Source organism: Lethenteron reissneri, chromosome 5 (genome assembly GCF_015708825.2).
Source record: "Lethenteron reissneri isolate LAM-NWPU_2019-01 chromosome 5, ASM1570882v1, whole genome shotgun sequence".
In the NCBI taxonomy this organism is placed as follows: domain Eukaryota; kingdom Metazoa; phylum Chordata; class Hyperoartia; order Petromyzontiformes; family Petromyzontidae; genus Lethenteron; species Lethenteron reissneri.
Window position 1 is genome coordinate 3,171,637 of NC_083783.1, and position 12,780 is coordinate 3,184,416.

Genomic DNA, 12,780 nt, shown 5'->3' on the forward strand with positions numbered 1-12,780 from the left:
GTAGGGTCCTACTTCATTGGGATGTTTGGCTGAGTGAGGCTATGAGGAACCGGAGACCCTGGAGGGGACCCATGCCGAACAGGGCGAGAGGGTACAGACTCCACACAGACGCACGCGAGTCTAAGCGCTGAGCGTTCTTGCTGTCACGAAGGAGTGTGTCACCACTGCTCATCCCTGCCGTCCTAATAAGGGGGAGGGGGAGTGGGGGATGGGGGTGGCACCAAGGCCGGTTTCAGATTGTTGTAGGCCCCGAGGCTACAGGTACTGTGAGGCATACCCCCAGTAATATGTTGAAAAGGAAAACAAAGTTAAAGAAAAATACAATAAATTTTTACAAACGCTTTGGTTCTTTCGGTAAAGTCATTTAGGTATAAAATAAAATAATATAAATTAAATTAAATCACCGCAGCAAGAAATAACTGCTGAAGTAGGCAGTTATTTCTTGCTGTGGTTGTTCCCACCTGATGACGGACGCTTGTGTTGCGTTCGAAACGTCGTGATTTAATTTAATTTATATTATTTTATTTTATACCTACGTGACTTTACCGAAAGAACCAAAGAGTATGGATCCCTGCAGTCACGAAAACTTCAGATCATTTTTACACGGCTAACAACAACGAATACAATTCGGAATTCACGAATGAAATTACTTTTCACTTCATCTCTGGAGGCCCTCCAGCTGTCCGAGGCCCCTGGGCTTCAGCCCCTAAAGCCCCCGTGCCTTAATCCGGCCCTGGGTGGCACACCAGCGCCATCCCCACAACGACCATTAGCACCTGCTCCGTGAAGCACCGCCACAGTGAGCCGAGTGAAGAATGAGCGGATGCGATTTGGACTCCCAACGTCATGGACGATGCGCGAGAACGCCATTCCACATCGTCAGCCGTGGCCAACTGAGTCAGGTCAGTGACGTACTGCCTGACTCACGATGCCGAACGTGACGACCAAAGAGCGAAGAGCGAAGAGACGTAGCACCCTGAGTTGATTCCTGAAGACAGCCCGGATCGCGTCTCGGGACCTCCCTTTTACGCCTCTGAGTGTGGCCTGGCTCCGCCCTCGGCCACGCCCCCTTCTGGATCCTTCCAGGAGGTTCTGGGCCACATGTCACGTGTCCCCCTCGCCACCCCTTGGCCCTCCTCGCTGCCCTGGTCACGTGCCCTTTCAGGTTCACCCAGACTGTCACGTGCTCACTTGCCCTCTCTCTGACCGTCACCAGAACCATGCCCCCTAGGGACACCTTCCATGTCCTACACACTCTGGTGCCAGAGAGAGACTCAACAACGCACAGTTCCACACTTTTCTCAGTAGGTTGGCGCTAAACGCCGTAGTGGTTCAATATACGCCACTACACATTCACGATCTTGCTGCGTCATATTTTAACTTCCTCTCAACATTTTCCCTTTGGAACGCCAGGACGGGCTGTCTGCCCATGGATCGTGATGATGATGATGATGATCTCTTTGATGGACGGGGACTCCGTACAGTGGACCGTAGTTCGTCATTACCTCTCCAACCCAAGCCCCACTCACTCGCTTTCCTTTACGGTTTGGGGCATCGCAGTGGCTAGGAGATGTTAACTACCTCGCCTGGTACGCAGGAGGTCGTGGGTTCGATCCCGACCATGATGCCTGCTGTATATTTAGAGTTTGCGTGTCTCTACTCCCGTGGTATGTTTTTCCGGGACCTGCGGTTTTTAAATCCTTTATATTAAGTTCGCTTGCTTGCGTGCTTGCTTATGACCGCTTTTGAAAACAACAAGTGAATACCTCGGTGGGCCTTCATCTGATAGGGCATTTTTAAATCCTTTATATTAAGTTCGCTTGCTTGCTTGCTTGCGTGCTTGCTTGCTTGCTTACGACCGTGCAAATCTTTCGGTCGTTTTTAACCCACTTCCCGTGATCCAATCGAGCTGACATTTTGCACACAGACTCGTTGTGCGTTGCAATAAATTTTCGTGAAAAATGTTTTCCAAAATTTTACACTGTTTAGGGAAAACAAATTAAATATTTAATTACCAATTGCTTAATGGTGGCAGACAATCATCTGACCCATAGGTGGCAGCCATCTCAAGCCAGAGGACGAGAGGACTCTAGCCGCCACGCATATAAAGGATTTATAGTGAAAAACTTTGTTTTTACGGGTTATACTTATTTTCACCTCCACATTTAGAATCAACATCACACGTTCAGAGTAGTTGGCTGCTGTGAATGTCCACGTGATGAGCCACTTTGTCGAGCTATTGTTTGTGATCAGGTCACTTCTGAAAAAGCGCTACGTAGCTCAGTGGGCCGTAAAATAAAAAAAAATGTGTTCATTAGTTAGTAGTTACCGTGGTATTTCGGTATACGTCGTTAATTCGTCCCAGAAGGTAGGACTTATACCGAAAATGACGTAAACCAAATAATTTTTCCCATAAGAAATAAAGGGAAATGAAATAATCCGTGACAGAGTATAAGAAATGATATTTTATATGGCATATTATACATTAATGGGGTTGTATAACATAATTTAGACACTACTTATTACTAAAATGCATACATAAATTAAAATAAATGCATACATAAATTAAAATGAATTGAACTAAAAATTACATTTAACGTCACTTTACCTTGCTGAGAGGAGTTTATCGCCTACGAGGATGGTGGTGAGGAAGGGGAGTCGTGAACGGGGTCTACGCGGGTACGCGGTGACTCATCCCGAACCATACAAGTTCTAGCAAGCGCGTCGTATCCCAAGACATTTTTTCTCGTCAAAACACGACGTATACCAAATTCGACGTATTCCAAAGCGGTCGTATACCGAGGTATGACTGCAATTGAATCTCGGGGTCGTTAAAGCTGCGTGTGCTCTCTGGTCCCGTGCGTTCCCCTCGCTCTAATCTCACGCGTGCGTCTCTCTCTCCGCTCGCCGCGTTGCACACCTCTGTCCATGCTGGCTCCCTTATCTTCGTTTAATGTCCGTGCTTCTGATTAAGGTGACCGTTGTGGATGTGGCAGCGTGTGGATGGGTTTCTAAGTCGGTTGGTCGGAAGAGCGTTGGGGATAGCTGGCGTTTAGTGAGGAACGGTGGCGCAGCGGTTAGCGCAATGCTCTACGAATCCGACGAGCCGGGCCTCCCCTAGGTCGTCTCAGGGTAACTGAGCACCTGGTGAGGTGTTTAAACATAGCCGGGCGTGGTGTTTGGCCAATCGCCTTCTCACGTGCCGTTACGGCCATCATAGGTGCTACTTGCTAACAGCACTTGCCCCAACAGTCTGCTCTGACTATACGGGGGTCTTTGTCTATATGCGTAGGGTTCGAGGTTACGGTTAGTGGTTATTAAGTGGCGTTCGGATTGGATATTTATTTTCTGTGTTTGTTTAATCGCCACGTTTCTGAGCCGTGTGTCGGAGCAGGTCGTCCGCGCTGATTGGAGCTCACGAGCACACACATTGTGGCCGGATTCGGAATTAATTAGAACATCACCTTTGAATCCCTCGAGATGAGTCGTCTCCTTCGCAGGCTTGTCCAGGCTGTCAGCTGACACGTGCATAGCAAAGACAAGACGACACGTGCACACTCACACCCACCCGCATACATTCACGCACAAGACAAAGATCCTCCAGCTGACAGACCGTTGGGGCAAGTGCTGTTAGCGAGCAGCACCTATGAAGGGCGGCACGGCTCACGAGGGGGTGGGTGGGCCAGACCCACACCCGACCGCCTTTGTCTCCCCAGTGACGACATTGCAACGTCGCAGCAGGTACTCACTTGAGGCTGAGTCGACCTAGGTGAGTCGTCAGGATCGCAGGTGCAGGGCGCTAACCGATGCCTCGACAGCGTTCCCCATGCGGACTGAACATCGCACCCTGCCACACACACGGAAGTCGTTAATATTCATCGTGGAGGACTCACCGCGGCTGTAGCAGATGCAGGGCGAGTTTTTCATTCTGGATATGAATGAGAGCTGGGACTGGCGGCGGTGGCTAGGAGATGTTAACTACCTCGCCCGGTATGCAGGAGGTCGTGGGTTCGATCCCGACCCTGACGCCTGCTGCTGTATATTTGGAGTTTGCGTGTCTCTCTCTCATCATCATCATCATCACGGTAGTGAGATGTTAACTGCCTCGCCCGGTATGCAGGAGGTCGTGGGTTCGATCCCGACCCTGACGCCTGTTGTATATTTGGAGTTTGCATGTCTTTCTCTCATCAGCATCATCATCACGGTAGTGAGATGTAAACTACCTCGCCCGGTATGCAGGAGGCCGTGGGTTCGATCTCGACCCTGACGCTTGCTCTTTATTTGGAGTTTGCGTGTCTCTCTCATCATCATCATGGTGGCTAGGAGATGTTCACTACATCGCCTGGTATACAGAAGGTCGTGAGTTCGATCCCGACCCTGACGCCTGCTGTATATTTGGAATTTGCGTGTCTCTCTCCCAGTGATCGCGTGGATTTTTCTCCGGGTCCTCCGGTTTTCCCTCCACATTTACAAGCAACGTGCGTTTAGAAGATGTGACCGCTGTACATTTCCACGTGATAAGCCACTTCGTTGAGCTACCATTTGTGGCCACATCGCTTCTGAAAACGAGCTACATAGCGCAATGGGCCTTACCTGGTGAAATAGAAAAAATGTTTAGTTCAGTTTAGAATTGTCGTGAGTCTGGGAGAGCGCTCCGATCTGCAGTAGCAGCAGCTGCAGACCTGCTTCTGTCCACGTTCGACTCCAGGCACAGTCGCGTCGTCAAGATCGGACCACCCACGAGCCTTTGGTGGAGTGCAGTGATCATTGTCGAGCTTAGAGGGAAGTGCCTGCCAATGCCTTCCACCCCCATCACCGATCACTCCACACCCGCATCATCCTCCATCAGCTCCCACCCCCCTACATCTCCCATACCCCCCACCGCTCGTGTCTCTCCACTCCCCCCACCCCCCATCACTCAACACAGCCTCGTCCTTCGGAGCCTGGCTGCTCCCCCCCCCCCCCCCTTCAGTCCGATCCCTCCCAGCCCCCTCCGCCCCCCAACGGAGTCGAGTGAAATTGGGTTCCTCTTAGAGTTGCAGGAGCTCATCCTGGATTAGCGCGGAGCCAACAGCGGCTGATTTAAATTCCGTGATTTCGTGAGCGCGATTCAATTGTGATGTCATCGCCCTCTGTCTGTCTGTCTGATCATCATCGTCGTCATCATCGCCGGCGGCCGTGGCGATTCCACCGCTAGATGTGTGAGCACGACGCGTGTCTGTGAATGTTGTATGGGTCCCGACACACCAAGGCCGTAGCCATGGAGTCAACATTGGGCATTGGGGAGGGGACCAAATCTCCCCGGGTGTCTGGGGATCCCAACCCAGAAAAATATCTAAATTTGAAAACTCATTTTCTGCCATTTCCTTCCTAAAATATGAAAAAATTCACTAACACATGGGATGGATTTTTTTTTTTACAATGTCGAATAGTGTGTTGTATTACATTGCTCTGTTTTAACCTTTTTACCATTTCTTGTTTCATTGTATGTAATGGCAGAGATTAGGGATTAATAAAGTACAACCATAATCATAATAACAGACATCTATGTATTGATGTAAATGAAGACAAGCCCAGATATTGTGGCCAATGTGTCACAAATTGTTGTTTTTGTTTCCATAGCATAGCAATTGTTATTTTTATTGCAATATATTCGGGGGGCATTTTGAGCATATCTGAATCTTGGGGGGGGGGGGGATGTATCCCCCCCAATATATATTATAATTACGGCCTTGCTACACACACACCGTACCCACAGTCTACCCCACCGCGAAACGTGACGCAGGCCTGACAGGGAACGACCGCGCCGGGAACGCGACTCGAATCTCGGCGACCGCTGTCTGGATTGTGAGCTCAGTGCGATCAAAGACAAACAAAGATACAGATCCCCCGTATAGTCTTAACATGCCGTTGGGGCAAGTGTTGTTAGCGAGTGCTGTTAGGGAGTAGAAGGCTGGCTCGGCACACGAGGGGGTGGGTGACCAGCACCACGCTCGACCGCCTTTGTCTCCCTAGTCGCGATATTAACACACCGCAACAGGTCCTCATTTGATGCCGAGTCGACCACTACACATACGCCAGCACAACAACAACCGCCATTCGCCAATAAGTGGCGGTGACGTCACCACGACGCTTGTGCCAGGCCAAGTGCACCTTGAGGCCACGTGAAGTGTCGAACGCCCGCTGGCAGGAGGTCACTGGGCAGACCCAGTTGCCACGGGTCGACTGACCGAGATGACCGAGATGACTGGCTGATGCACCACCTGTGCCACCTACTGTACTAACTTGCTGTGCTTTAGCCACCCGGCGCTCCGCTCGTTGTTGTGAGCATCGCTCCTCCGCCCTCCGTTGTTGCTGGAGGGCGACTGCCTCCAACTGCCCAGTAGCAGCGTCCTTCACGAGCCTCCTCCACTGAGGCCGATCTTGACACCGCTGGTACCAGTCATCGGCAAGTCCACTCAGCTCCACGTCCTCCTGTACCACATCACTCCATCTCTTCTCTAACCCGTGCCGCGCCTGTTTAGCCCCCTCGATCCGGCCGAACAAAAGCTGCCAGCACACACCCCCACCCACGCACGGGCACAAGAGTCGATCTAGGAGAGGCTAAGGACCAGTTCAGATAATCGTCACAGGTGTTGGCCGCCGTGCTAACCGCTGCGCTACCGTTCGCCACGTGCGATCATCATTGGGGTCCATCCATTCAGTACGTACGCATGGAGGGGGGATTAACCTAAATGCGTGTGCTTGCGTATGGAGGGTCTGCTGACAATGTACGCATAGGAAACGGGGGGGGGAGGGGGGTGAAGCCCCGATAATAATTTGTCTACATTGGCCTTCAGATGAGTTCGATAGTCCGGCAGTGGACAATCTGTTTGCTTAAACACGTAAAATAGTATTCATCCTTGATCGTTTCTGCGTGGATTAAATATCGGCCGTTCTATAGGATTCGGGGGGGAGGGGGGGGTGCGTCGAGAGGGGGGGGGGGGTGTAAAAAGTCCGCGTGCGTACAGGGAGGGTGGGAGGAGGGGTCAAGTTTTGACAGATGTTTGCGTACCGACTCAATGGATGGCCCCTTGCCTCACAGGCAACAGCTCCCACCACTCCTCTGCCCCCCCCCCCCCCACGTGTGGCTGGGCTATGACCCAGAATGCAAAGTTGCCCACGTGATGTGCGAGTCGGGGATCTTCGCCTCGATGGTTTTTACTCGAATCGCGAATTTTCCCCGGCGCCGGGAAATCCCGCGCGTCCGTTCCCTTCTTTTGTGCGTGCGCGTGTGTGTGTTTTTTTGTCAATTCGTTTAAATGTCATTGATTAATTATATTAATACTTTTGGGTCCGATCGCCGTGTAAGTGAAACGAGTGCCGTGCACCCTCCTCCACTCGACGCTGCCAACTTATGAGGTTGCCACGTGAAGCACACACCCGGCCATTGTATCACTGCTTCATCAACGCCGCATTCCAAGGTCGCTCTCAATACACACAGAGCGCTTGCCACAAATGAACCACGATACCTCGTCAAGGAGCATAAACCATCATCACGCCAACTCCGCTCATCCTAGCAGCAGGAGCGGCTTTTGAACTCAGCCATCGAACAACTACGGCCACTGTATCGTGCGCTTTCAAATGCGCTCCTGGGGCCATCTGGAACGTCATCAACACACACACAACACCATCAACACACACACCATCAACACACACACCATCAACACACACACCATCAACACACACACCATCAACACACACACAACACCATCAACACACACACCATCAACACACACACACAACACCATCAACACACACACCATCAACACACACACACAACACCATCAACACACACACACACCATCAACACACACACCATCAACACACACACAACACCATCAACACACACACCATCAATACACACACAACACCATCAACACACACACACCATCAACACACACACAACACACAACTCCATCAACACACGCACACACACCATCAACACACACACCATCAACACACACACCATCAACACACACACCATCAACACACACACACACCATCAACACACACACACACCATCAACACACACACCATCAACACACACACACCACCAACACACACACAACACCATCACACACACACACCATCAACACAACACCATCAACACACACACAACACCATCAACACACACACCATCAACACACACACCATCAACACACACACAACACCATCAACACACACACCATCAACACACACACACAACACCATCAACACACACACCATCAACACACACACCATCAACACACACACCATCAACACACACACACCATCAACACACACACACACCATCAACACACACACCATCAACACACACACCATCAACACACACACACACCATCAACACACACACACACCATCAACACACACACACACCATCAACACACACACCATCAACACACACACCATCAACACACACACAACACACAACTCCATCAACACACACACACACCATCAACACACACACCATCAACACACACACCATCAACACACACACAGCACACAACACCATCAACACACACACACACCATCAACACACACACACACCATCAACACACACACACCATCAACACACACCATCAACACACCATCAACACACACACACACCATCAACACACACACCATCAACACACACACCATCAACACACACACCATCAACACACACACCATCAACACACACACAACACCATCAACACCCACACACCATCAACACAAACCATCAACACACACACAACACACACTCCATCAACACACACACCATCAACACACACACCATCAACACACACACATCAACACACACACCATCAACACACACACACCATCACACACACACCATCAACACACACACACACCATCAACACACACACACACCATCAACACACACACCATCAACACACACACCATCAACACACACCATCAACACACACACCATCAACACACACACCATCAACACACACAGCACACAACACCATCAACACACACACACATCAACACACACACCATCAACACACACACCATCAACACACACACCATCAACACACACACAACACCATCAACACACACCATCAACACACACAACAACACCATCAACACACACACACACCATCAACACACACACCATCAACACACACACAACACCATCAACACACACACCATCAACACACACACACAACACCATCAACACACACACACCATCAACACACACACAACACACAACTCCATCAACACACACACACACACACCATCAACACACACACCATCAACACACACACCATCAACACACACACCATCAACACACACACACACCATCAACACACACACACACCATCAACACACACACCATAAACACACACACCATCAACACACACACCATCAACACACACACAACACCATCAACACACACACCATCAACACACACACACAACACCATCAACACACACACCATCAACACACACACCATCAACACACACACAACACCATCAACACACACACCATCAACACACACACACAACACCATCAACACACACACCATCAACACACACACCATCAACACACACACCATCAACACACACACCATCAACACACACACCATCAACACACACACCATCAACACACACACACACCATCAACACACACACCATCAACACACACCCAACCCCATCAACACACACACCATCAACACACACACACAACACCATCAACACACACACACCATCAACACACACACCATCAACACACAAACCATCAACACACACACAACACACAACTCCATCAACACACACACCATCAACACACACACCATCAACACACACACCATCAACACACACACCATCAACACACACACACCATCAACACACACACACACACCATCAACACACACACACACTATCAACACACACACCATCAACACACAACACCATCAACACACACACCATCAACACACACACACCATCAACACACACACAGCACACAACACCATCAACACACACACACACCATCAACACACACACCATCAACACACACTATCAATACACACACAAACCATCAACACACACACAACACACAACTCCATCAACACACACACACACCATCAACACACACACCATCAACACACACTATCAATACACACACAAACCATCAACGGACACAACACCATCAACAACAACAACCGCCATTCGCCACTAAGTGACGCTTGTGCCAGGCCATGTGCACCTTGAGGCCACGTGAAGTGTTGAACGCCCGCTGGCAGGAGGTCACGGGGCAGACCCAGCAGGTGCCACGGGTCGACTGACTGAGATGAGTGGCCGATGCACCACTTGTGCCCGCTACTGTGCCAACTTGCTGTGCTTTATCCACCCGGTGCTCCGCTCGTTGTTGTGAGCGTCCCTCCTCTGCTCTCCGTTGTTGCTGGAGGGCGACTGCCTCCAACTGCCCAGCAGCAGCAGCGTCCTTCACGAGCCTCCTCCTTCATAGAGGCCGATCTTGACACTTGCCCCAACAGACACAACCATCAAAAACAAAGATTCACCGTAGAACCTGCACAGGCTGTTGGGCCATCTGGGACGGCGTGGTGTGCAATGCGAGAGGTGTGAACAGGACCACGCCCGGCCACCTTTGTCTCCCCAATGCTCATGTGTGCACACTCATTCAAGGCCGTGGGGACACACACACACGTGGGGACACACACGTGGGGACACACACACGTGGACACACACACACGTGGGGACACACATACACCTGTACACAAAAAAGAGTGTAGGGGCAAGTGCTGTTAGCGAGAACCTATTAAGGTCGGAACGGCACACGAGGGGGTGGGTGGCCAGTACCACGCCCGACCGCCTTTGTCTTCCTGGTGACGATGATTGCACATCGCACCAGGTACACATTTGAGGCCGAGTCGACCCACACACACGTGGGGACACACACGTGTACACACACACGCGTGTACACGCACACACACACGTGGACACACACGTGTACACACACACGTGGGAACACACGCACACAAGTGTACACACACACCTGTACACACACACGTGTACACACACACACATGGACACCCACACACACACACAAGTGTACACACACACACGTGTACACACACACGTGTACACACACACACGTGCACACACACACACGTGTACACACACACGTGTACACACACACACGTGTACACACGCACACACGTGTATACACACACACGTGTACACCCACACGTGTACACACACGTGGACACACACACACGTGTACACACACACACACACGTGTACACACACACACACAAGTGTACACACACACGTGTACACACACACACACACGTGTACACACACACACGTGTACACACACACGCAGGCGATCTGGGCAGCAGCGGCACGAGGCTCGGCCGCGAATCGACTGCTCGCGGTTCGCGCTCTGTCACTTTACAGCCAAAGCAGGCGCCCCCCTACCCCACCCCCGCGAGCACTTACCAATTACGGTAATAAAAGAGTATTTATTAGGGTGTCAAATTTAATATCGCTCCGTAAATCCCCCGAGCTGCAGCGAGATAAACCGGAGAGACAACGCATCTTATTGAACAGAGATCTTAATACAAATCTGAGTTGTCGCCATTGAGATAATGCGTCGTGATTAAAACGGACAGAGTGGGAGAGTTTGCCTGGTGGTGGTGGTGGGGGGGGGGGGGGGGGTGGTGGTGGGGGGGGGCACGTGGGGGTACGCGCGCTGATGAAGGAGGCAGATGGGGGGGGGGGGCTGGCGGAATATTGAGGATGTGGGGGGGGGCTGATGGAGCAAGAGGTCGGTGCTGATGGTGGATTAGTAGGGGGCTGATGGTGGATTAGTGGGAGGTTGATGGTGGATTAGTGGGAGGTTGATGGTGGATGATTGGGGAGCTGATCGTGGATGAGTAGGAGTGGGGGCTGATGGTGGATGAGTGGGGGGGGGGGCTGATGGTCGATAAGTGGGGGGGGAGGTTGATTGTGGAATGAGTGGGGGGGAGGGGGTGATGGTGGATGAGTGGGGGGGGGGGCTGATGGTGGATGAGTGGGGGGGGGGCTGATGGTGGAGATGGCTGGTTGACGCCTGGCGTGCCGGCGGGCGGTACAAGCCGCGTGCTGTAGTAATCACACACACACAGACACTGCCACACACACACACACAGACAACAACAACAACAACAACAACCGCCATTCGCCACTAAGTGGCGGTGACGTCACCACGATGCTTGTGCCAGGCCAAGTGCACCTTGAGGCCACGTGAAGTGTCGAAAGCCCGCTGGCAGGAGGTCACGGGGCAGACCCAGGTGCCACTGGTCGACTGACCGAGATGACCGAGATGACTGGCTGATGCACCACCTGTGCCCCCTACTGTGCCAACTTGCTGTGCTTTAGCCACCCGGCGCTCCGCTCGTTGTTGTGAGCGTCGCTCCTCCGCCCTCCGTTGTTGTTGGAGGGCGACTGCCTCCAACTGCCCAGTAGCGTCCTTCACGAGCCTCCTCCACTGAGGCCGATCTTGACACCGCTGGTACCAGTCATCGGCAAGTCCACTCAGCTCCACGTCCTCCTGTACCACATCACTCCATCTCTTCTCCAGCCCGTGCCGCGCCCGTCTAGCCCCCTCGATCCGGCCGAACACACAGACACACACACACACAGACACACATAGACACACACACAGACACACAGACACACACACATAGACACACACACACTGACACACACACACACAGACACACACACA